Source organism: Garra rufa, unplaced genomic scaffold (genome assembly GCF_049309525.1).
Source record: "Garra rufa unplaced genomic scaffold, GarRuf1.0 hap1_unplaced_001, whole genome shotgun sequence".
NCBI classification, from domain to species: domain Eukaryota; kingdom Metazoa; phylum Chordata; class Actinopteri; order Cypriniformes; family Cyprinidae; genus Garra; species Garra rufa.
This window is the reverse complement of record NW_027394276.1, coordinates 20,467,016-20,489,379: the sequence shown is the minus strand read 5'-3', so window position 1 is coordinate 20,489,379 and position 22,364 is coordinate 20,467,016. Positions and strand designations below refer to the sequence as shown.

At 45.3% G+C, this 22,364-nt stretch overlaps 17 non-coding genes across 17 annotated transcripts; 9 read left to right on the top strand and 8 right to left on the bottom strand.

The window, feature by feature from the left end:
• The first annotated feature begins 4,333 nt into the window (after positions 1-4,333).
• On the top strand, positions 4,334-4,405 carry trnae-cuc (transfer RNA glutamic acid (anticodon CUC)). The gene has a single exon. It is a non-coding gene; the product is annotated as a tRNA-Glu (tRNA).
• A 974-nt stretch (positions 4,406-5,379) lies between these two features.
• Positions 5,380-5,520, top strand: LOC141303770 (U4 spliceosomal RNA). The gene has a single exon (XR_012343737.1). It is a non-coding gene; the product is annotated as a U4 spliceosomal RNA (small nuclear RNA).
• Positions 5,521-6,495: 975 nt separating this feature from the next.
• On the top strand, positions 6,496-6,711 carry LOC141303736 (small nucleolar RNA U3). The gene has a single exon (XR_012343704.1). It is a non-coding gene; the product is annotated as a small nucleolar RNA U3 (small nucleolar RNA).
• Positions 6,712-7,647: 936 nt separating this feature from the next.
• On the bottom strand, positions 7,648-7,734 carry trnay-gua (transfer RNA tyrosine (anticodon GUA)). Its single transcript is given in 2 exon segments — positions 7,648-7,683; positions 7,698-7,734. It is a non-coding gene; the product is annotated as a tRNA-Tyr (tRNA).
• A 3,852-nt stretch (positions 7,735-11,586) lies between these two features.
• Positions 11,587-11,673, bottom strand: trnay-gua (transfer RNA tyrosine (anticodon GUA)). Its single transcript is given in 2 exon segments — positions 11,587-11,622; positions 11,637-11,673. It is a non-coding gene; the product is annotated as a tRNA-Tyr (tRNA).
• Positions 11,674-11,877: 204 nt separating this feature from the next.
• On the bottom strand, positions 11,878-11,949 carry trnae-uuc (transfer RNA glutamic acid (anticodon UUC)). The gene has a single exon. It is a non-coding gene; the product is annotated as a tRNA-Glu (tRNA).
• Positions 11,950-12,538: 589 nt separating this feature from the next.
• Positions 12,539-12,610, bottom strand: trnae-uuc (transfer RNA glutamic acid (anticodon UUC)). Its single transcript has one exon. It is a non-coding gene; the product is annotated as a tRNA-Glu (tRNA).
• Positions 12,611-13,115: 505 nt separating this feature from the next.
• On the top strand, positions 13,116-13,256 carry LOC141303769 (U4 spliceosomal RNA). Its single transcript, XR_012343736.1, has one exon. It is a non-coding gene; the product is annotated as a U4 spliceosomal RNA (small nuclear RNA).
• A 975-nt stretch (positions 13,257-14,231) lies between these two features.
• On the top strand, positions 14,232-14,447 carry LOC141303734 (small nucleolar RNA U3). Its single transcript, XR_012343703.1, has one exon. It is a non-coding gene; the product is annotated as a small nucleolar RNA U3 (small nucleolar RNA).
• Positions 14,448-15,205: 758 nt separating this feature from the next.
• Positions 15,206-15,277, top strand: trnae-cuc (transfer RNA glutamic acid (anticodon CUC)). The gene has a single exon. It is a non-coding gene; the product is annotated as a tRNA-Glu (tRNA).
• Positions 15,278-15,383: 106 nt separating this feature from the next.
• trnay-gua (transfer RNA tyrosine (anticodon GUA)) lies at positions 15,384-15,470 on the bottom strand. The gene is given in 2 exon segments: positions 15,384-15,419; positions 15,434-15,470. It is a non-coding gene; the product is annotated as a tRNA-Tyr (tRNA).
• Positions 15,471-17,758: 2,288 nt separating this feature from the next.
• Positions 17,759-17,830, bottom strand: trnae-uuc (transfer RNA glutamic acid (anticodon UUC)). The gene has a single exon. It is a non-coding gene; the product is annotated as a tRNA-Glu (tRNA).
• Positions 17,831-18,419: 589 nt separating this feature from the next.
• On the bottom strand, positions 18,420-18,491 carry trnae-uuc (transfer RNA glutamic acid (anticodon UUC)). Its single transcript has one exon. It is a non-coding gene; the product is annotated as a tRNA-Glu (tRNA).
• Positions 18,492-18,996: 505 nt separating this feature from the next.
• LOC141303766 (U4 spliceosomal RNA) lies at positions 18,997-19,137 on the top strand. The gene has a single exon (XR_012343734.1). It is a non-coding gene; the product is annotated as a U4 spliceosomal RNA (small nuclear RNA).
• Positions 19,138-20,112: 975 nt separating this feature from the next.
• On the top strand, positions 20,113-20,328 carry LOC141303733 (small nucleolar RNA U3). The gene has a single exon (XR_012343702.1). It is a non-coding gene; the product is annotated as a small nucleolar RNA U3 (small nucleolar RNA).
• A 758-nt stretch (positions 20,329-21,086) lies between these two features.
• On the top strand, positions 21,087-21,158 carry trnae-cuc (transfer RNA glutamic acid (anticodon CUC)). The gene has a single exon. It is a non-coding gene; the product is annotated as a tRNA-Glu (tRNA).
• Positions 21,159-21,264: 106 nt separating this feature from the next.
• On the bottom strand, positions 21,265-21,351 carry trnay-gua (transfer RNA tyrosine (anticodon GUA)). Its single transcript is given in 2 exon segments — positions 21,265-21,300; positions 21,315-21,351. It is a non-coding gene; the product is annotated as a tRNA-Tyr (tRNA).
• Between the last annotated feature and the right edge of the window lie 1,013 nt (positions 21,352-22,364).

The following is a 22,364-nucleotide window of genomic DNA, read 5'->3' as shown; positions in this document are numbered from 1 at the left end:
CTATTTCAGATAAATGCTGTTCTAATGAACTTTATATTCATCAAAGAAACCTTGAAATCAGAGGAATAAATTATATTTTTAAATATTTTTAAAATCAAAAACAGTTATTTTAAATAGTAAAAAATTTAAATATATAAAAATGGAACTGCTTTTACTGTAACTTGGATCAAATAAATGCAGGCTTGCTGAGAAAAAGTGACTTCTTAAAAAAAACAATAAAAATCAAAAACTTTTGACTGGTAGTGTACTTTAAAATAAATAATTATATCCCATTTTGATGGGTCGAGATGCAAGCTGCACGGAGAGAGGCAGCCATGGGCAAAGATGTTGTGCTCAGCAATTCTACAGATTAACAGAAATAAAATATTTGCTTAAAATATTAATAAATTTGCCAAAAAAATGTGCCTTTGTGTGCACATACATGAGACATTTATGAATAATTTATATACCTGAATCTGGTAGAAACGTTTCTGTCTTTCAGTCCTTTACTGCACAGTGCCTTGTGTGATGTTAAGGTGCAATAGTTTTGGATTTTGGTGGCCTGTACTGTAGGAGGATGGTTCTTCAGAGCATGCATCAAATAAACATTCCTAAAATATAGATTGAAATAAAATATATCAAGTGTATTTTAATATTCACAATGTGTATATATATGTGACCCTGGAACACAAAACCAGTCATAAGGTTAAATTTTATAAAACTGAGATATATACATCATATGGAAGCACAATAAATAAGCTTTCTATTGATATATAGTTTGTTAGGATAGGAAAATATTTGGCCGAGATAAATCCATTTGAAAATCTGGAATCTGAGGGTGCAAAAAAATCTAAATACTGAGAAAATCATCTTTAAAGTTCTCCAAATTAATTTCTTAACAATGCATATTACTAATCAAAAATTACATTTTGATATATTTATAGTAGGAATGTTACAAAAAATCTAAATGGAACACGATCTTTAATTAATTTCCGAATGATTTTTGGCATAAAAGAAAAATCAATAATTTTGACCCATACAATGTATTTTTGGCTATTGCTACAAACATACCCCAGCGACTTAAGACTGGTTTTGTGGTCTAGGGTAACATATATATATATATATATATATATATATATATATATATTCGTATATATATATATATATATATATATTCCATGGAATGTCTGGATACTGGATTCTGATTGGCTGGCAGGTGTGCAGTAAAACCGTTCAATGCACAGGTAGTTCCAAGTCAGTTTAATCACCGTTCTATATTAATGCGCTGCTTTAACTGATGTGCGCAAAAGCACACACAGAGAGAGAGAGAGAGAGAGAGAGAGAGAGAGAGGTCGGAGATCGCATTGTGCTGCGCACATACATAAACTTCTTGTCAGCGTTTGCCGGCGATCCTTATTAAAATATCCTAGATACTAGATCGCTACATTATATTCCTCAGCAACGCGGTGGTAAAACTGCTGTTTTTGAATGAATTGTTGTTTGTAGAGAGAGACGCACAGCATGCAGGTACGCACACACACACACAACCCAGATAGCAAGAACGTTTGGGCCAAATGTGGCTGATTGCTGTCACGTTTGGCCTAGGTATGGCATGGCTGAGCACATATGGGCTAAACTTGTACCATATATGTTTTGCCATGGCTTTAGAATTCGAGGGAATTTTCATTTGGGTGACTTTTTGTATTAAGGTCCATATGACAGTACACAGACAAGAGCCATATTTGGCTAGGCTATGGCACATCCTGAAATATGTTAACTTATGGTTAACATTTGGCTTTTACTTGGAAAAACACACATAACCTGCTATAGTCATGTGTGGCTGGTTTGTGGCAGTCCAAATGTCAGCCCATTCATTCATTATTCCTGTATTACTATTGGTGGATTACTGAAAATTTGAAAATATATGTCCGTTATTTCCCGCTCTGCTCCTGAGTCTACAACAGCCTTTGCCCAGACACATTCAGGTAAGTGCAGTTTTGGTGTTTTAAATGTTTTCTAGGGATGTAATGGTACGCTTATTTGTACAGGAAAAAATTGTGTGCTTAGGTATGTGTACCGAACAAACACAGTTTCGTTTTGACCACGATCATGTGCTGAATTCATATGCGTGAATAAAACGTCAATATACATACCTGCTGTCCAGAAATCATGATAAGATTTGGGTTTTGTTATTTTCGATAAGTCTCATCTTTAAAATTATGTCTATTATATCAGAAAATTTAAACGATAAATGCCTTTTTGACGCTCTTTGATGTTACGTGACAGACCGCTGTAAGTAATGTTACAAGCGGAGAGCACATGAATGCGATCATCCTTTCTCCTTTCTACTAGTTATAAAGTGATTTAAAAACTAACAAATCTTTCGTCTCACGTAATCTCAATTAGTTTGAATACCGTCAAAAAATGCTAATAAAACAGGATTACCTTTACCACCAGCGAGCACTCATGTCATGGCTTGTTTTAATATTCAAATATCTAATACTAATTATGATATGCTAATAATCTTTTTTCTCTCCTTTTTCCTGACAGATTGTGAAAGAAAGGCTGGTGAGACTTACTAAAAGTATCCATTTTTGTACATTTATTTACTCATTTGACATTTACACCACATTTTATGTTCTGTATTGTACTTCTGTTATTAAAATTGTATTATATTAAAAATGTCTGTGAATCAATTTTGTTTAATACGTGTTTAAGATTTACTGTGTAATTGGTATTTTAAATAAATAATAAGTGTGGCATAAATATGGTTAAATTATGGCTTTTGATCTATCAGCCACATGTGGTCCACATAGGGGCCATTGCCCTTTACAGAACTCAGCCATATAAGAATACCACATAAGATCCATATAACAGCCACATCTGTTTTCATGATTTGGCTCATTTTAGGTTGGGTTATGGCACTGTTTTGGTTTGGTTCTGGGTAAAAAGATGTGGACCAGTTTTGGGCCGGGGAACCTAAACTTATCTGGGCCACACTTTAGCTGTTGGTATGGGCCAGATCCGGCCCAGAGGAAATTTGCTGACTGGGAACTGTCATTTCTCTTGCCTTCATTTCTCTCTCTCTTGGTCGATCGATAATCTACTGAAACAAATGCTATTTTTCATTCAAATAAATGTGATTTTACCGGACTATTTAATCTCTGAGTCTGATTTGAAGCAGCCAGAATGCTAGAGCTGCGTGTCATAACTGACGAAAATAACAGTCTTTTTTATCCATTCAGTCAAATTTTGCGCTGCAAATATCAATCCTAGTTTTAATTTGTCTATAACCATGGAATAAGCGGGATAATCAACGGCTTGCCGTGCGTTAAAGGATTTAAAATGCACTTCGCGGAGGCAACCACCCTCCGCTTCGCGTCGGGCGGTTATTAGCCTCCACGTCGTGCATTTAAAATCCTTTAACGCACGGCAAACCGTTGATTATCCCTTACATATATAATATTACAATACTATGTACATAGTAGTATTGTAACATTATATTTATAAGGATATATATATGCAACAGTAAAAGCTTTTTTTTAAAAATAATTTTAAATGAACTGTTTTAGATTTCAATATATTTTAAATGTTTTGTTATTTATGTGGTAGAAAACTGAATTCTCAGCATTATTACTTTAATCTTCAGCATCATCATAAATTGGTGTTATTATTTAATATTTATTATTTTAATTGCATAAAATTTGTGTGTGTGTGTGTGTGTGTGCATGCATGTGCATGTATATTAATTACAATATAATGATATCACATTACACTGTTAACATTGTTTTAAACGATAATATACATACAATTTAAATGATACAATATATAAATGATAATGTATATACAATACAGTAAGTTAGTATTGCTAAGGCATTCAACTTACTGTGTCGGTTTGACAGCTTAATTGGGTTGATCTTGAACTCTCACATAATAACAGTGGTTACCTGAGGTAAAATGTCAGGTAAAACCTGTCTGAAGGAAGTTTAGACTGTAAATACTTGTTGACAATTCGGTAAACAGATCTCTCTCTGATCGTAAAACGGGTCTCCCCTGGATAATGAATGATTGACAGATGACACTACCAACGCTTTTTCCCCGCCATGGAAACAGACAAAGCAGCGCCATGAAGTCTAAGTGTGGCCAAAAGTATATCGCATCCGTAGTGTTAAGCACTACCATAGAGAATGAATGGGAAAAGTTAAGGTAAGTTAAGCTTAACTATTTTCGGCTGCCGTAACCGTCTGTGGTACCTCGTGCTTGCGCCCGACTTGTTGGTTTTCGACGTGTCAGAAGCCTGTATTGCTGTCTGCTTGTTCTCATGGTATTAGCAGGCCAGCGATTGATATGCTCTTCCCTGGTGGTCTAGTGGTTAGGATTCGGTGCTCTCACCGCCGCGGCCCGGGTTCGATTCCCGGTTAGGGAATGCGCTTTTGCCTCCCCCCCCAACGGCAGACTGTGAAATCAAGCTCTCTTGGCCGCTTTCAGAAGGCCAAACCCCCCAAAAAAAGGTGGGCACGTGAAAAACGAACTCCTTCGAGCCGGAGTCGAACCAGCTACCTAAGGATTGCCGACGCTCCTCCTACAGTCCTCCGCTCTACCAGCTGAGCTATCGAAGGCACGGGTCGGTGGGGTCACAACCTCGGCCTATTATGTTTCTGCAGCTCGACTACTGGCCAAAAAATGGCTTTCGATGCAGAAAAACGTGCGGCCCGTTTTGAAGAGGCAAGCAAAGAGGAGCCCGCCTTCCAATACCGGGAGTCGAACCCGGGCCACCTGGGTGAAATCCAGGAATCCTGACTGGTAGCAAAAAGGAGCTCGCCTTCCCTTACCGGGAGTCAAACCAAGGACGCCTGGGTGAAAACCAGGAATCCTGACCGCTAGACCATATGGGAACTGGTCAGTGGAAGCCTTGTCCGGGTAAATTTTTTTTTTCAAAAATACTCACGCCACGCATTAGAAAAAACAAGCGTGGTCTTGCATTGTAACCGTTATTTCAAGGAAAAACACCCTATTGCCGATCTGTCAAGGTTCAGAAAAGAAAAAAGCATGAGATTAACGATGAAACTGAGACACGCTTTTAACCGGGTAAATTGCTGATTATTGGCTAGTTCGGATTTCTTTTCGTGTCCAACTTTTCCTCAAAGCCCAGCTGGCACGTAGGAATAGGGCAACAATTCGGCAAGCCCGTGACATCAAAACCATACTGCATTACGCAAAAAGCAGAGAGCGAGCCAGCCAGGAGTCGGACCTAGAGTCTTCTGACCTCTAATCTGTTCCGTAGAAACACGGTGCAGCAACCCGTGGCAGGAGACTGTTTGTGCGGCAGTTTATAGCTTGCTACCACCTTGTCGGTTCACATCCACGTAGGTGCAGAAAAAGGTCACGACCGTCACCGGCATTCTTTCGCAGAGGCAATATTGTAGCCTATGAGGTTTGTCCGAGGCGCGATCATTGCTGGTTGAAAACTTTGTCCAATACCCCGCCAGGATGACTTGAAATACAGTTATCTTTGGCAATTTTTGCTTGTCTCTCTGGAGGCTTAGAGTTTTGTTGAGAAATATAGCCTTGTTTCGTTTAGGTTTTTTTTTTCCTCGCCAAAAAAACGGTCTGCTGATGATAGTGCGCCAGAGCCAGAAGGTTTTTTTGTTTTGTCAATATGTTCTCAAGACAAGTATCGTTAAACTGCAGCGCAATTGCAGCTCACCGTTACCCATCGTAAACATGTTGGGCCTGTCTGGTCCGGTGGCCTCTCAGTGGCGCTAAAGCTTCGAATGCATGTCGAGCACAATGTATTGGCCTACCACCGCCTTAACCACTGGACCACCTCGTCATCCGGCGGGGTTTCTTTATTTAACATTCCTGATTCATGTGCATGTGGATGCATTCTTCGTCTTTTGTTTCAGCCGTCGAGGGCCTGTTTTCCACTGAGGCCCTGCGCCAAACTCCCTATGAGACACAATCGAACGTTAGTAGTAACCTCCGATTACGGCCGAATGTGGATTCTGCTCGGACGACGGGGCACCGGTACATCCTTTGTAGCTTTAGCTTATTAGCCAAACGCTACACCAGTTTGCCATTTCCCATGAAATCATCCTTGATTTCCATAAGAAAGGTGCCCCAAATTGGTGGAAAATCACATCTCAACCATACGCTGTCCAAAGCATTAAACCGCCTTCACGCGGCAAAACAGAACATGTTGTTGGCCCGCACTGCTGGGTCAAACTGCGCTTCCCAAAAACAGATTGGGTCAAAACTGACAGAAGAAATCTCTAAGCCTGCTTTAAGCCCTACCCACGGGACGGGTTGACAGTCTCGCACAACGCGAGAGCCTCAGTTTCGCCTGTGTAATTTGGGGGCCAATGAAAACTGCATCCAACTAAAATTACAAACAAAATTTTAGGACTCTAATGATGTTTCAAATGTAACTTTTCTCATCTCTGTTGTTAGGTTGTAACCATCTCTGAGACTCAAAGTGTCAGAACTCGCCTAAGCTGGTTTTGCAAAATGGAGGTCAAGACTATACTTTCAGGGATCGTTTCTATAGTTTCTAACTAAGAAATGTGTTTCAAAAGTGTAGTGTCTCCCAAACTACGATGATGAGCTTTGATACTCTTTTCTGAGCGTGAATCGGGTGTGGAGTAATGGTTTATTTCATATGCTCCAAACCATTGATGAACGTTCTGTGTAGCATTTAAGCAACATAGAAGAAGAGAGTATGGTCAGAGTGGTCTCTGAAAAATGTAAATATCAGATTAAAAATCTTATGAATCGTTATGATTGAGATTTTTTTTTATTTTTTTTTTAACATTTTTGTTGGTGGGTGTCACCATCCTTGATATTCAGAATGTCAGGATAAGATGTCAGCTGGTTCTATCAACTTAAATTTGCCATAAAATGCATTGAGAGAATATTTTAATTTGTTCTTTGATATCTGCATAGAAGGTATATGGCATAGGAAAGGGCAAACAATCTCCAGAAACGGTTTTACAGGACCATTTACAACCCTAGGATTTGTCCCTAGAATGAAATGCTCTGTTATTGCCTTTTTTGGAAGCTTCATGAATATTAATGAGCTCTGCTCCGATTGGCTGTTTCACAGAGCTGCTCATCTCTATAGCTGGCACATTGATAAAAATATATATTTAATTAGGAGCTCTAGCGGCTTTTAATATGTGGTTTGTTGAATCTGCCGTTTTGTATCGCAGACATTTAAGTCTCATTACTGTGATCCATGTGCTCTGTGTAAAGTTATAATGCAGAGGGAGCGCTTCTTACCACACAAGTTCAGCTGCTTCTCGGTGATACTCTGGATCTGTAAATCATTCGCCAGCATCAGCGCAGTTATTTCTCCATCATTCACCATCATCAGCACAGTCATCTCTCTGTTTATGTGGTAAGTGATATCTTTTGGTTTTCGACGTGACAGAAGCCTGTATTGCTGTCTGTTTGTTCTCATGGTATTAGCAGGCCAGCGTTTGATAGTCTCTTCCCTGGTGGTCTAGTGGTTAGGATTCGGCGCTCTCACCGCCGCGGCCCGGCTTCGATTCCCGGTCAGGGAATGCGCTTTTGCCTCCCCCCCCAACGGCAGACTGTGAAATCAAGCTCTGTTGGCCGCTTTCAGAAGGCCAAACCCCCCCAAAAAAGGTGGGCACGTGAAAAACGAACTCCTTCGAGCCGGAGTCGAACCAGCGACCTAAGGATTGCCGACGCTCCTCCTACAGTCCTCCGCTCTACCAGCTGAGCTATCGAAGGCACGGGTCGGTGGGGTCACAACCTCGGCCTTTTATGTTTCTGCAGCTCGACTGCTGGCCAAAAAATGGCTTTCGATGCAGAAAAACGTGCGGCCCGTTTTGAAGAGGCAAGCAAAGAGGAGCCCGCCTTCCAATACCGGGAGTCGAACCCGGGCCGCCTGGGTGAAATCCAGGAATCCTGACTGGTAACAAAAAGGAGCTCGCCTTCCCTTACCGGGAGTCAAACCCGGGCCGCCTGGGTGAAATCCAGGAATCCTGACTGGTAGCAAAAAGGAGCTCGCCTTCCCTTACCGGGAGTCAAACCAAGGCCGCCTGAGTGAAAACCAGGAACCCTGACCGCTAGACCATAGGGGAATTGGTCAGTGGAAGCCTTGTCCGTGTAAAAAAAAAAGATTTTAAACTGCATTACGCAAAAATTTGGATTAGGCGGCGATCACACCGAACGCGTTTTTGCAGTTGGAGGCGCCTTTTTGAATGGTTTTCTGTTGGCAGTGAGCGTTCTGCGCGCTGTTTATGCGCCCCGGCGCCTCACGTTTGTGCAGGAGCGCTCTGAGCGCCTGAAGTTGAAAAAAAAAAATCAACTCTGAGCGGAAAAATGCCCAACGTCATTCGCGTTCTTTTCCATTGTCCAATCGAATGAATGGAGAGGCGGGTCTTCTGTTGTGGTGACGAAAGTTTACCGTTGCTTAAAAAGTCCAGAGACTGCAAGAAATGGAGGAGAAATCTTTGGTGTCTATCGTGGGTAACCCGGAGCTGTATTATTTATGTTTCTGCTAATATGTCAGTATACTTAACGGCAAAAACTAAGATTTTAGAGCACTCGCGTTATAATCCTTTGATTTGACTGACAGGACAGCTGTTTTTGTCGTTGCTTAAAACTAAAATAGGCGTTTGGTGTTTTTATTTAAACCTAAATAAGTTCGTCTACCAGCTGAGCTATCGAAGGCACGGGTCTGTGGGGTCCCAACCTCGGCCTATTATGTTTCTGCAGCTCGACTGCTGGCCAAAAAATGGCTTTCGACACAGAAAGACGTGTGGCCCGTTTTGAAGAGACAAGCTAAGAGGAGCCCGCCTTCCAATACCGGGAGTCGAACCCTGGCCGCCTGGGTGAAAACCAGGAATCCTGACTGGTAGCAAAAAGGAGCCCGCCTTCCCATACCGGGAGTCGAACCCGGGAACCCAGGAACCCAGGAATCCTGACCGCTAGACCATATGGGAAATGGTCAGTGGAAGCCTTGTCCGGGTAAAAAATTTTTTCCAAAAATACTCACGCCACGCATTCGAAAAAACAAGCGTGGTCTTGCATTGTAACCGTTATCTCAAGGAAAAACACCCTATTGCCGATCTGTCAAGGTTCAGAATAGAAAAAAGCATGAGATTAACGATGAAACTGAGACACGCTTTTAACCGGGTAAATTGCTGATTATTGGCTAGTTCGGATTTCATTTCGTGTCCAACTTTTCCTCAAAGCCCGGGTGGCACGTAGGAATAGGGCAACAATTCGGCAAGCCCGTGACATCAAAACCATACTGCATTACGCAAAAAGCAGAGAGCGAGCCAGCCAGGAGTCAGACCTAGAGTCTTCTGATCCGTAGTCAGACGCGTTATCCATTGCGCCACTGGCCCACCGTCTGGGGGACCTCGTGCTTGCACCCGACTTGTTGGTTTTCGACGTGACAGAAGCCTGTATTGCTGTCTGCTTGTTCTCATGGTATTAGCAGGCCAGTGTTTGATTTGCTCTTCACCTGGTGGTCTAGTGGTTAGGATTTGGCGCTCTCACCGCCGCGGCCCGGGTTCGGTTCCCGGTCAGGGAATGCGCTTTTGCCTCCCCCCCCCCAACGGCAGACTGTGAAATCAAGCTCTGTTGGCCGCTTTCAGAAGGCCAAACCCCCCCAAAAAAGGTGGGCACGTGAAAAACGAACTCCTTCGAGCCAGAGTCGAACCAGCGACCTAAGGATTGCCGACGCTCCTCCTACAGTCCTCCGCTCTACCAGCTGAGATATCGAAGGCACGGGTCGGTGGGGTCACAACCTCGGCCTTTTATGTTTCTGCAGCTCGACTACTGGCCAAAAAATGGCTTTCGATGCAGGAAGACGTGCGGCCCGTTTTGAAGAGGCAAGCAAAGAGGTGCCCGCCTTCCAATACCGGGAGTCGAACCCGGGCCGCCTGGTTGAAATACAGGAATCCTGACTGGTAGCAAAAAGGAGCTCGCCTTCCCTTACCGGGAGTCGAACCCGGGCCGCCTGGGTGAAATCCAGGAATCCTGACTGGTAGCAAAAAGGAGCTCGCCTTCCCTTACCGGGAGTCAAACCAAGGCCGCCTGGGTGAAAACCAGGAACCCTGACCGCTAGACCATAGGGGAATTGGTCAGTGGAAGCCTTGTCCGTGTAAAAAAAAAAGATTTTAAACTGCATAACGCAAAAATTTGGATTAGGCGGCGATCACACCGAACGCGTTTTTGCAGTTGGAGGCGCCTTTTTGAATGGTTTTCTGTTGGCAGTGAGCGTTCTGCGCGCTGTTTATGCGCCCCGGCGCCTCACGTTTGTGCAGGAGCGCTCTGAGCGCCTGAAGTTGAAAAAAAAATCAACTCTGAGCGGAAAAATGCCCAACGTCATTCGCGTTCTTTTCCATTGTCCAATCGAATGAATGGAGAGGCGGGTCTTCTGTTGTGGTGACGAAAGTTTACCGTTGCTTAAAAAGTCCGGAGACTGCAAGAAATGGAGGAGAAACCTTTGGTGTCTATCGTGGGTAACCCGGAGCTGTATTATTTATGTTTCTGCTAATATGACAGTATACTTAACGGCAAAAACTAAGATTTTAGAGCACTCGCGTTATAATCCTTTGATTTGACTGACAGGACAGCTGTTTTTGTCGTTGCTTAAAACTAAAATAGGCGTTTGGTGTTTTTATTTAAACCTAAATAAGTTCGTCTACCAGCTGAGCTATCGAAGGCACGGGTCTGTGGGGTCCCAACCTCGGCCTATTATGTTTCTGCAGCTCGACTGCTGGCCAAAAAATGGCTTTCGACACAGAAAGACATGTGGCCCGTTTTGAAGAGACAAGCAAAGAGGAGCCCGCCTTCCAATACCGGGAGTCGAACCCGGGCCGCCTGGGTGAAAACCAAGAATGCTGACCGCTAGACCATATGCGAACTGGTCAGTGGAAGCCTTGTCCGGGTGGAAAAAAATATTCCAAAAATACTTACGCCACGCATTCGAAAAAACAAGCGTGGTCTTGCATTGTAACCGTTATCTCAAGGAAAAACACCCTATTGCCGATCTGTCAAGGTTCAGAATAGAAAAAAGCATGAGATTAACGATGAAACTGAGACACGCTTTTAACCGGGTAAATTGCTGATTATTGGCTAGTTCGGATTTCATTTCGTGTCCAACTTTTCCTCAAAGCCCGGGTGGCACGTAGGAATAGGGCAACAATTCGGCAAGCCCGTGACATCAAAACCATACTGCATTACGCAAAAAGCAGAGAGCGAGCCAGCCGGGAGTCAGACCTAGAGTCTTCTGATCCGTAGTCAGACGCGTTATCCATTGCGCCACTGGCCCACCGTCTGGGGGACCTCGTGCTTGCACCCGACTTGTTGGTTTTCGACGTGACAGAAGCCTGTATTGCTGTCTGCTTGTTCTCATGGTATTAGCAGGCCAGCATTTGATATGCTCTTCCCTGGTGGTCTAGTGGTTAGGATTCGGCGCTCTCACCGCCGCGGCCCGAGTTCGATTCCCGGTCAGAGAGTTCGCTTTTGCCCCCCTTCCCAACGGCAGACTTTGAAATCAAGCTCTGTTGGCCGCTTTCAGAAGGCCAAACCCCCCCAAAAAAGGTGGGCACGTGAAAAACGAACTCCTTCGAGCCGGAGTCGAACCAGCGACCTAAGGATTGCCGACGCTCCTCCTACAGTCCTCCGCTCTACCAGCTGAGCTATCGAAGGCACGGGTCGGTGGGGTCACAACCTCGGCCTTTTATGTTTCTGCAGCTCGACTGCTGGCCAAAAAATGGCTTTCGATGCAGAAAAACGTGCGGCCCGTTTTGAAGAGGCAAGCAAAGAGGAGCCCGCCTTCCAATACCGGGAGTCGAACCCGGGCCGCCTGGGTGAAATCCAGGAATCCTGACTGGTAGCAAAAAGGAGCTCGCCTTCCCTTACCGGGAGTCGAACCCGGGCCGCCTGGGTGAAATCCAGGAATCCTGACCGCTAGACCATAGGGGAACTGGTCAGTGGAAGCCTTGTCCGTGTAAAAAAAAAAGATTTTAAACTGCATTACGCAAAAATTTGGATTAGGCGGCGATCACACCGAACGCTTTTTTGCAGTTGGAGGCGCCTTTTTGAATGGTTTTCTGTTGGCAGTGAGCGTTCTGCGCGCTGTTTATGCGCCCCGGCGCCTCACGTTTGTGCAGGAGCGCTCTGAGCGCCTGAAGTTGAAAAAAAAAATCAACTCTGAGCGGAAAAATGCCCAACGTCATTCGCGTTCTTTTCCATTGTCCAATCGAATGAATGGAGGCGGGTCTTCTGTTGTGGTGACGAAAGTTTACCGTTGCTTAAAAAGTCCGGAGACTGCAAGAAATGGAGGAGAAACCTTTGGTGTCTATCGTGGGTAACCCGGAGCTGTATTATTTATGTTTCTGCTAATATGACAGTATACTTAACGGCAAAAACTAAGATTTTAGAGCACTCGGGTCGGTGGGGTCACAACCTCTGCCTATTATGTTTCTGCAGCTCGACTGCTGGCCAAAAAATGGCTTTCGACGCAAAAAGACGTGTGGCCCGTTTTGAAGAGGCAAGCAAAGAGGAGCCCGCCTTCCAAAACCGGGAGTCGAACCCGGGCCGCCTGGGTGAAAACCAGGAATCCTGACCGCTAGACCATATGGGAACTGGGCAGTGGAAGCCTTGTCCGGGTAAAATATTTTTTCCAAAAATACTCACGCCACGCATTAGAAAAAACAAGCGTGGTCTTGCATTGTAACCGTTATTTCAAGGAAAAACACCCTATTGCCGATCTGTCAAGGTTCAGAAAAGAAAAAAGCATGAGATTAACGATGAAACTGAGACACGCTTTTAACCGGGTAAATTGCTGATTATTGGCTAGTTCGGATTTCTTTTCGTGTCCAACTTTTCCTCAAAGCCCAGCTGGCACGTAGGAATAGGGCAACAATTCGGCAAGCCCGTGACATCAAAACCATACTGCATTACGCAAAAAGCAGAGAGCGAGCCAGCCAGGAGTCGGACCTAGAGTCTTCTGACCTCTAATCTGTTCCGTAGAAACACGGTGCAGCAACCCGTGGCAGGAGACTGTTTGTGCGGCAGTTTATAGCTTGCTACCACCTTGTCGGTTCACATCCACGTAGGTGCAGAAAAAGGTCACGACCGTCACCGGCATTCTTTCGCAGAGGCAATATTGTAGCCTATGAGGTTTGTCCGAGGCGCGATCATTGCTGGTTGAAAACTTTGTCCAATACCCCGCCAGGATGACTTGAAATACAGTTATCTTTGGCAATTTTTGCTTGTCTCTCTGGAGGCTTAGAGTTTTGTTGAGAAATATAGCCTTGTTTCGTTTAGGTTTTTTTTTTCCTCGCCAAAAAAACGGTCTGCTGATGATAGTGCGCCAGAGCCAGAAGGTTTTTTTGTTTTGTCAATATGTTCTCAAGACAAGTATCGTTAAACTGCAGCGCAATTGCAGCTCACCGTTACCCATCGTAAACATGTTGGGCCTGTCTGGTCCGGTGGCCTCTCAGTGGCGCTAAAGCTTCGAATGCATGTCGAGCACAATGTATTAGCCTACCACCGCCTTAACCACTGGACCACCTCGTCATCCGGCGGGGTTTCTTTATTTAACATTCCTGATTCATGTGCATGTGGATGCATTCTTCGTCTTTTGTTTCAGCCGTCGAGGGCCTGTTTTCCACTGAGGCCCTGCGCCAAACTCCCTATGAGACACAATCGAACGTTAGTAGTAACCTCCGATTACGGCCGAATGTGGATTCTGCTCGGACGACGGGGCACCGGTACATCCTTTGTAGCTTTAGCTTATTAGCCAAACGCTACACCAGTTTGCCATTTCCCATGAAATCATCCTTGATTTCCATAAGAAAGGTGCCCCAAATTGGTGGAAAATCACATCTCAACCATACGCTGTCCAAAGCATTAAACCGCCTTCACGCGGCAAAACAGAACATGTTGTTGGCCCGCACTGCTGGGTCAAACTGCGCTTCCCAAAAACAGATTGGGTCAAAACTGACAGAAGAAATCTCTAAGCCTGCTTTAAGCCCTACCCACGGGACGGGTTGACAGTCTCGCACAACGCGAGAGCCTCAGTTTCGCCTGTGTAATTTGGGGGCCAATGAAAACTGCATCCAACTAAAATTACAAACAAAATTTTAGGACTCTAATGATGTTTCAAATGTAACTTTTCTCATCTCTGTTGTTAGGTTGTAACCATCTCTGAGACTCAAAGTGTCAGAACTCGCCTAAGCTGGTTTTGCAAAATGGAGGTCAAGACTATACTTTCAGGGATCGTTTCTATAGTTTCTAACTAAGAAATGTGTTTCAAAAGTGTAGTGTCTCCCAAACTACGATGATGAGCTTTGATACTCTTTTCTGAGCGTGAATCGGGTGTGGAGTAATGGTTTATTTCATATGCTCCAAACCATTGATGAACGTTCTGTGTAGCATTTAAGCAACATAGAAGAAGAGAGTATGGTCAGAGTGGTCTCTGAAAAATGTAAATATCAGATTAAAAATCTTATGAATCGTTATGATTGAGATTTTTTTTTATTTTTTTTTTAACATTTTTGTTGGTGGGTGTCACCATCCTTGATATTCAGAATGTCAGGATAAGATGTCAGCTGGTTCTATCAACTTAAATTTGCCATAAAATGCATTGAGAGAATATTTTAATTTGTTCTTTGATATCTGCATAGAAGGTATATGGCATAGGAAAGGGCAAACAATCTCCAGAAACGGTTTTACAGGACCATTTACAACCCTAGGATTTGTCCCTAGAATGAAATGCTCTGTTATTGCCTTTTTTGGAAGCTTCATGAATATTAATGAGCTCTGCTCCGATTGGCTGTTTCACAGAGCTGCTCATCTCTATAGCTGGCACATTGATAAAAATATATATTTAATTAGGAGCTCTAGCGGCTTTTAATATGTGGTTTGTTGAATCTGCCGTTTTGTATCGCAGACATTTAAGTCTCATTACTGTGATCCATGTGCTCTGTGTAAAGTTATAATGCAGAGGGAGCGCTTCTTACCACACAAGTTCAGCTGCTTCTCGGTGATACTCTGGATCTGTAAATCATTCGCCAGCATCAGCGCAGTTATTTCTCCATCATTCACCATCATCAGCACAGTCATCTCTCTGTTTATGTGGTAAGTGATATCTTTTGGTTTTCGACGTGACAGAAGCCTGTATTGCTGTCTGTTTGTTCTCATGGTATTAGCAGGCCAGCGTTTGATAGTCTCTTCCCTGGTGGTCTAGTGGTTAGGATTCGGCGCTCTCACCGCCGCGGCCCGGGTTCGATTCCCGGTCAGGGAATGCGGTTTTGCCTCCCCCCCCAACGGCAGACTGTGAAATCAAGCTCTGTTGGCCGCTTTCAGAAGGCCAAACCCCCCCAAAAAAGGTGGGCACGTGAAAAACGAACTCCTTCGAGCCGGAGTCGAACCAGCGACCTAAGGATTGCCGACGCTCCTCCTACAGTCCTCCGCTCTACCAGCTGAGCTATCGAAGGCACGGGTCGGTGGGGTCACAACCTCGGCCTTTTATGTTTCTGCAGCTCGACTGCTGGCCAAAAAATGGCTTTCGATGCAGAAAAACGTGCGGCCCGTTTTGAAGAGGCAAGCAAAGAGGAGCCCGCCTTCCAATACCGGGAGTCGAACCCGGGCCGCCTGGGTGAAATCCAGGAATCCTGACTGGTAACAAAAAGGAGCTCGCCTTCCCTTACCGGGAGTCAAACCCGGGCCGCCTGGGTGAAATCCAGGAATCCTGACTGGTAGCAAAAAGGAGCTCGCCTTCCCTTACCGGGAGTCAAACCAAGGCCGCCTGAGTGAAAACCAGGAACCCTGACCGCTAGACCATAGGGGAATTGGTCAGTGGAAGCCTTGTCCGTGTAAAAAAAAAAGATTTTAAACTGCATTACGCAAAAATTTGGATTAGGCGGCGATCACACCGAACGCGTTTTTGCAGTTGGAGGCGCCTTTTTGAATGGTTTTCTGTTGGCAGTGAGCGTTCTGCGCGCTGTTTATGCGCCCCGGCGCCTCACGTTTGTGCAGGAGCGCTCTGAGCGCCTGAAGTTGAAAAAAAAAATCAACTCTGAGCGGAAAAATGCCCAACGTCATTCGCGTTCTTTTCCATTGTCCAATCGAATGAATGGAGAGGCGGGTCTTCTGTTGTGGTGACGAAAGTTTACCGTTGCTTAAAAAGTCCAGAGACTGCAAGAAATGGAGGAGAAATCTTTGGTGTCTATCGTGGGTAACCCGGAGCTGTATTATTTATGTTTCTGCTAATATGTCAGTATACTTAACGGCAAAAACTAAGATTTTAGAGCACTCGCGTTATAATCCTTTGATTTGACTGACAGGACAGCTGTTTTTGTCGTTGCTTAAAACTAAAATAGGCGTTTGGTGTTTTTATTTAAACCTAAATAAGTTCGTCTACCAGCTGAGCTATCGAAGGCACGGGTCTGTGGGGTCCCAACCTCGGCCTATTATGTTTCTGCAGCTCGACTGCTGGCCAAAAAATGGCTTTCGACACAGAAAGACGTGTGGCCCGTTTTGAAGAGACAAGCTAAGAGGAGCCCGCCTTCCAATACCGGGAGTCGAACCCTGGCCGCCTGGGTGAAAACCAGGAATCCTGACTGGTAGCAAAAAGGAGCCCGCCTTCCCATACCGGGAGTCGAACCCGGGAACCCAGGAACCCAGGAATCCTGACCGCTAGACCATATGGGAAATGGTCAGTGGAAGCCTTGTCCGGGTAAAAATTTTTTTCCAAAAATACTCACGCCACGCATTCGAAAAAACAAGCGTGGTCTTGCATTGTAACCGTTATCTCAAGGAAAAACACCCTATTGCCGATCTGTCAAGGTTCAGAATAGAAAAAAGCATGAGATTAACGATGAAACTGAGACACGCTTTTAACCGGGTAAATTGCTGATTATTGGCTAGTTCGGATTTCATTTCGTGTCCAACTTTTCCTCAAAGCCCGGGTGGCACGTAGGAATAGGGCAACAATTCGGCAAGCCCGTGACATCAAAACCATACTGCATTACGCAAAAAGCAGAGAGCGAGCCAGCCAGGAGTCAGACCTAGAGTCTTCTGATCCGTAGTCAGACGCGTTATCCATTGCGCCACTGGCCCACCGTCTGGGGGACCTCGTGCTTGCACCCGACTTGTTGGTTTTCGACGTGACAGAAGCCTGTATTGCTGTCTGCTTGTTCTCATGGTATTAGCAGGCCAGTGTTTGATTTGCTCTTCACCTGGTGGTCTAGTGGTTAGGATTTGGCGCTCTCACCGCCGCGGCCCGGGTTCGGTTCCCGGTCAGGGAATGCGCTTTTGCCTCCCCCCCCCCAACGGCAGACTGTGAAATCAAGCTCTGTTGGCCGCTTTCAGAAGGTCAAACCCCCCCAAAAAAGGTGGGCACGTGAAAAACGAACTCCTTCGAGCCAGAGTCGAACCAGCGACCTAAGGATTGCCGACGCTCCTCCTACAGTCCTCCGCTCTACCAGCTGAGATATCGAAGGCACGGGTCGGTGGGGTCACAACCTCGGCCTTTTATGTTTCTGCAGCTCGACTACTGGCCAAAAAATGGCTTTCGATGCAGGAAGACGTGCGGCCCGTTTTGAAGAGGCAAGCAAAGAGGTGCCCGCCTTCCAATACCGGGAGTCGAACCCGGGCCGCCTGGTTGAAATACAGGAATCCTGACTGGTAGCAAAAAGGAGCTCGCCTTCCCTTACCGGGAGTCGAACCCGGGCCGCCTGGGTGAAATCCAGGAATCCTGACTGGTAGCAAAAAGGAGCTCGCCTTCCCTTACCGGGAGTCGAACCCGGGCCGCCTGGGTGAAATCCAGGAATCCTGACCGCTAGACCATAGGGGAACTGGTCAGTGGAAGCCTTGTCCGTGTAAAAAAAAAAGATTTTAAACTGCATTACGCAAAAATTTGGATTAGGCGGCGATCACACCGAACGCTTTTTTGCAGTTGGAGGCGCCTTTTTGAATGGTTTTCTGTTGGCAGTGAGCGTTCTGCGCGCTGTTTATGCGCCCCGGCGCCTCACGTTTGTGCAGGAGCGCTCTGAGCGCCTGAAGTTGAAAAAAAAAATCAACTCTGAGCGGAAAAATGCCCAACGTCATTCGCGTTCTTTTCCATTGTCCAATCGAATGAATGGAGGCGGGTCTTCTGTTGTGGTGACGAAAGTTTACCGTTGCTTAAAAAGTCCGGAGACTGCAAGAAATGGAGGAGAAACCTTTGGTGTCTATCGTGGGTAACCCGGAGCTGTATTATTTATGTTTCTGCTAATATGACAGTATACTTAACGGCAAAAACTAAGATTTTAGAGCACTCGGGTCGGTGGGGTCACAACCTCTGCCTATTATGTTTCTGCAGCTCGACTGCTGGCCAAAAAATGGCTTTCGACGCAAAAAGACGTGTGGCCCGTTTTGAAGAGGCAAGCAAAGAGGAGCCCGCCTTCCAAAACCGGGAGTCGAACCCGGGCCGCCTGGGTGAAAACCAGGAATCCTGACCGCTAGACCATATGGGAACTGGGCAGTGGAAGCCTTGTCCGGGTAAAATATTTTTTCCAAAAATACTCACGCCACGCATTAGAAAAAACAAGCGTGGTCTTGCATTGTAACCGTTATTTCAAGGAAAAACACCCTATTGCCGATCTGTCAAGGTTCAGAAAAGAAAAAAGCATGAGATTAACGATGAAACTGAGACACGCTTTTAACCGGGTAAATTGCTGATTATTGGCTAGTTCGGATTTCTTTTCGTGTCCAACTTTTCCTCAAAGCCCAGCTGGCACGTAGGAATAGGGCAACAATTCGGCAAGCCCGTGACATCAAAACCATACTGCATTACGCAAAAAGCAGAGAGCGAGCCAGCCAGGAGTCGGACCTAGAGTCTTCTGACCTCTAATCTGTTCCGTAGAAACACGGTGCAGCAACCCGTGGCAGGAGACTGTTTGTGCGGCAGTTTATAGCTTGCTACCACCTTGTCGGTTCACATCCACGTAGGTGCAGAAAAAGGTCACGACCGTCACCGGCATTCTTTCGCAGAGGCAATATTGTAGCCTATGAGGTTTGTCCGAGGCGCGATCATTGCTGGTTGAAAACTTTGTCCAATACCCCGCCAGGATGACTTGAAATACAGTTATCTTTGGCAATTTTTGCTTGTCTCTCTGGAGGCTTAGAGTTTTGTTGAGAAATATAGCCTTGTTTCGTTTAGGTTTTTTTTTTCCTCGCCAAAAAAACGGTCTGCTGATGATAGTGCGCCAGAGCCAGAAGGTTTTTTTGTTTTGTCAATATGTTCTCAAGACAAGTATCGTTAAACTGCAGCGCAATTGCAGCTCACCGTTACCCATCGTAAACATGTTGGGCCTGTCTGGTCCGGTGGCCTCTCAGTGGCGCTAAAGCTTCGAATGCATGTCGAGCACAATGTATTAGCCTACCACCGCCTTAACCACTGGACCACCTCGTCATCCGGCGGGGTTTCTTTATTTAACATTCCTGATTCATGTGCATGTGGATGCATTCTTCGTCTTTTGTTTCAGCCGTCGAGGGCCTGTTTTCCACTGAGGCCCTGCGCCAAACTCCCTATGAGACACAATCGAACGTTAGTAGTAACCTCCGATTACGGCCGAATGTGGATTCTGCTCGGACGACGGGGCACCGGTACATCCTTTGTAGCTTTAGCTTATTAGCCAAACGCTACACCAGTTTGCCATTTCCCATGAAATCATCCTTGATTTCCATAAGAAAGGTGCCCCAAATTGGTGGAAAATCACATCTCAACCATACGCTGTCCAAAGCATTAAACCGCCTTCACGCGGCAAAACAGAACATGTTGTTGGCCCGCACTGCTGGGTCAAACTGCGCTTCCCAAAAACAGATTGGGTCAAAACTGACAGAAGAAATCTCTAAGCCTGCTTTAAGCCCTACCCACGGGACGGGTTGACAGTCTCGCACAACGCGAGAGCCTCAGTTTCGCCTGTGTAATTTGGGGGCCAATGAAAACTGCATCCAACTAAAATTACAAACAAAATTTTAGGACTCTAATGATGTTTCAAATGTAACTTTTCTCATCTCTGTTGTTAGGTTGTAACCATCTCTGAGACTCAAAGTGTCAGAACTCGCCTAAGCTGGTTTTGCAAAATGGAGGTCAAGACTATACTTTCAGGGATCGTTTCTATAGTTTCTAACTAAGAAATGTGTTTCAAAAGTGTAGTGTCTCCCAAACTACGATGATGAGCTTTGATACTCTTTTCTGAGCGTGAATCGGGTGTGGAGTAATGGTTTATTTCATATGCTCCAAACCATTGATGAACGTTCTGTGTAGCATTTAAGCAACATAGAAGAAGAGAGTATGGTCAGAGTGGTCTCTGAAAAATGTAAATATCAGATTAAAAATCTTATGAATCGTTATGATTGAGATTTTTTTTTATTTTTTTTTTAACATTTTTGTTGGTGGGTGTCACCATCCTTGATATTCAGAATGTCAGGATAAGATGTCAGCTGGTTCTATCAACTTAAATTTGCCATAAAATGCATTGAGAGAATATTTTAATTTGTTCTTTGATATCTGCATAGAAGGTATATGGCATAGGAAAGGGCAAACAATCTCCAGAAACGGTTTTACAGGACCATTTACAACCCTAGGATTTGTCCCTAGAATGAAATGCTCTGTTATTGCCTTTTTTGGAAGCTTCATGAATATTAATGAGCTCTGCTCCGATTGGCTGTTTCACAGAGCTGCTCATCTCTATAGCTGGCACATTGATAAAAATATATATTTAATTAGGAGCTCTAGCGGCTTTTAATATGTGGTTTGTTGAATCTGCCGTTTTGTATCGCAGACATTTAAGTCTCATTACTGTGATCCATGTGCTCTGTGTAAAGTTATAATGCAGAGGGAGCGCTTCTTACCACACAAGTTCAGCTGCTTCTCGGTGATACTCTGGATCTGTAAATCATTCGCCAGCATCAGCGCAGTTATTTCTCCATCATTCACCATCATCAGCACAGTCATCTCTCTGTTTATGTGGTAAGTGATATCTTTTGGTTTTCGACGTGACAGAAGCCTGTATTGCTGTCTGTTTGTTCTCATGGTATTAGCAGGCCAGCGTTTGATAGTCTCTTCCCTGGTGGTCTAGTGGTTAGGATTCGGCGCTCTCACCGCCGCGGCCCGGGTTCGATTCCCGGTCAGGGAATGCGCTTTTGCCTCCCCCCCCAACGGCAGACTGTGAAATCAAGCTCTGTTGGCCGCTTTCAGAAGGCCAAACCCCCCCAAAAAAGGTGGGCACGTGAAAAACGAACTCCTTCGAGCCGGAGTCGAACCAGCGACCTAAGGATTGCCGACGCTCCTCCTACAGTCCTCCGCTCTACCAGCTGAGCTATCGAAGGCACGGGTCGGTGGGGTCACAACCTCGGCCTTTTATGTTTCTGCAGCTCGACTGCTGGCCAAAAAATGGCTTTCGATGCAGAAAAACGTGCGGCCCGTTTTGAAGAGGCAAGCAAAGAGGAGCCCGCCTTCCAATACCGGGAGTCGAACCCGGGCCGCCTGGGTGAAATCCAGGAATCCTGACTGGTAACAAAAAGGAGCTCGCCTTCCCTTACCGGGAGTCAAACCCGGGCCGCCTGGGTGAAATCCAGGAATCCTGACTGGTAGCAAAAAGGAGCTCGCCTTCCCTTACCGGGAGTCAAACCAAGGCCGCCTGAGTGAAAACCAGGAACCCTGACCGCTAGACCATAGGGGAATTGGTCAGTGGAAGCCTTGTCCGTGTAAAAAAAAAAGATTTTAAACTGCATTACGCAAAAATTTGGATTAGGCGGCGATCACACCGAACGCGTTTTTGCAGTTGGAGGCGCCTTTTTGAATGGTTTTCTGTTGGCAGTGAGCGTTCTGCGCGCTGTTTATGCGCCCCGGCGCCTCACGTTTGTGCAGGAGCGCTCTGAGCGCCTGAAGTTGAAAAAAAAAATCAACTCTGAGCGGAAAAATGCCCAACGTCATTCGCGTTCTTTTCCATTGTCCAATCGAATGAATGGAGAGGCGGGTCTTCTGTTGTGGTGACGAAAGTTTACCGTTGCTTAAAAAGTCCAGAGACTGCAAGAAATGGAGGAGAAATCTTTGGTGTCTATCGTGGGTAACCCGGAGCTGTATTATTTATGTTTCTGCTAATATGTCAGTATACTTAACGGCAAAAACTAAGATTTTAGAGCACTCGCGTTATAATCCTTTGATTTGACTGACAGGACAGCTGTTTTTGTCGTTGCTTAAAACTAAAATAGGCGTTTGGTGTTTTTATTTAAACCTAAATAAGTTCGTCTACCAGCTGAGCTATCGAAGGCACGGGTCTGTGGGGTCCCAACCTCGGCCTATTATGTTTCTGCAGCTCGACTGCTGGCCAAAAAATGGC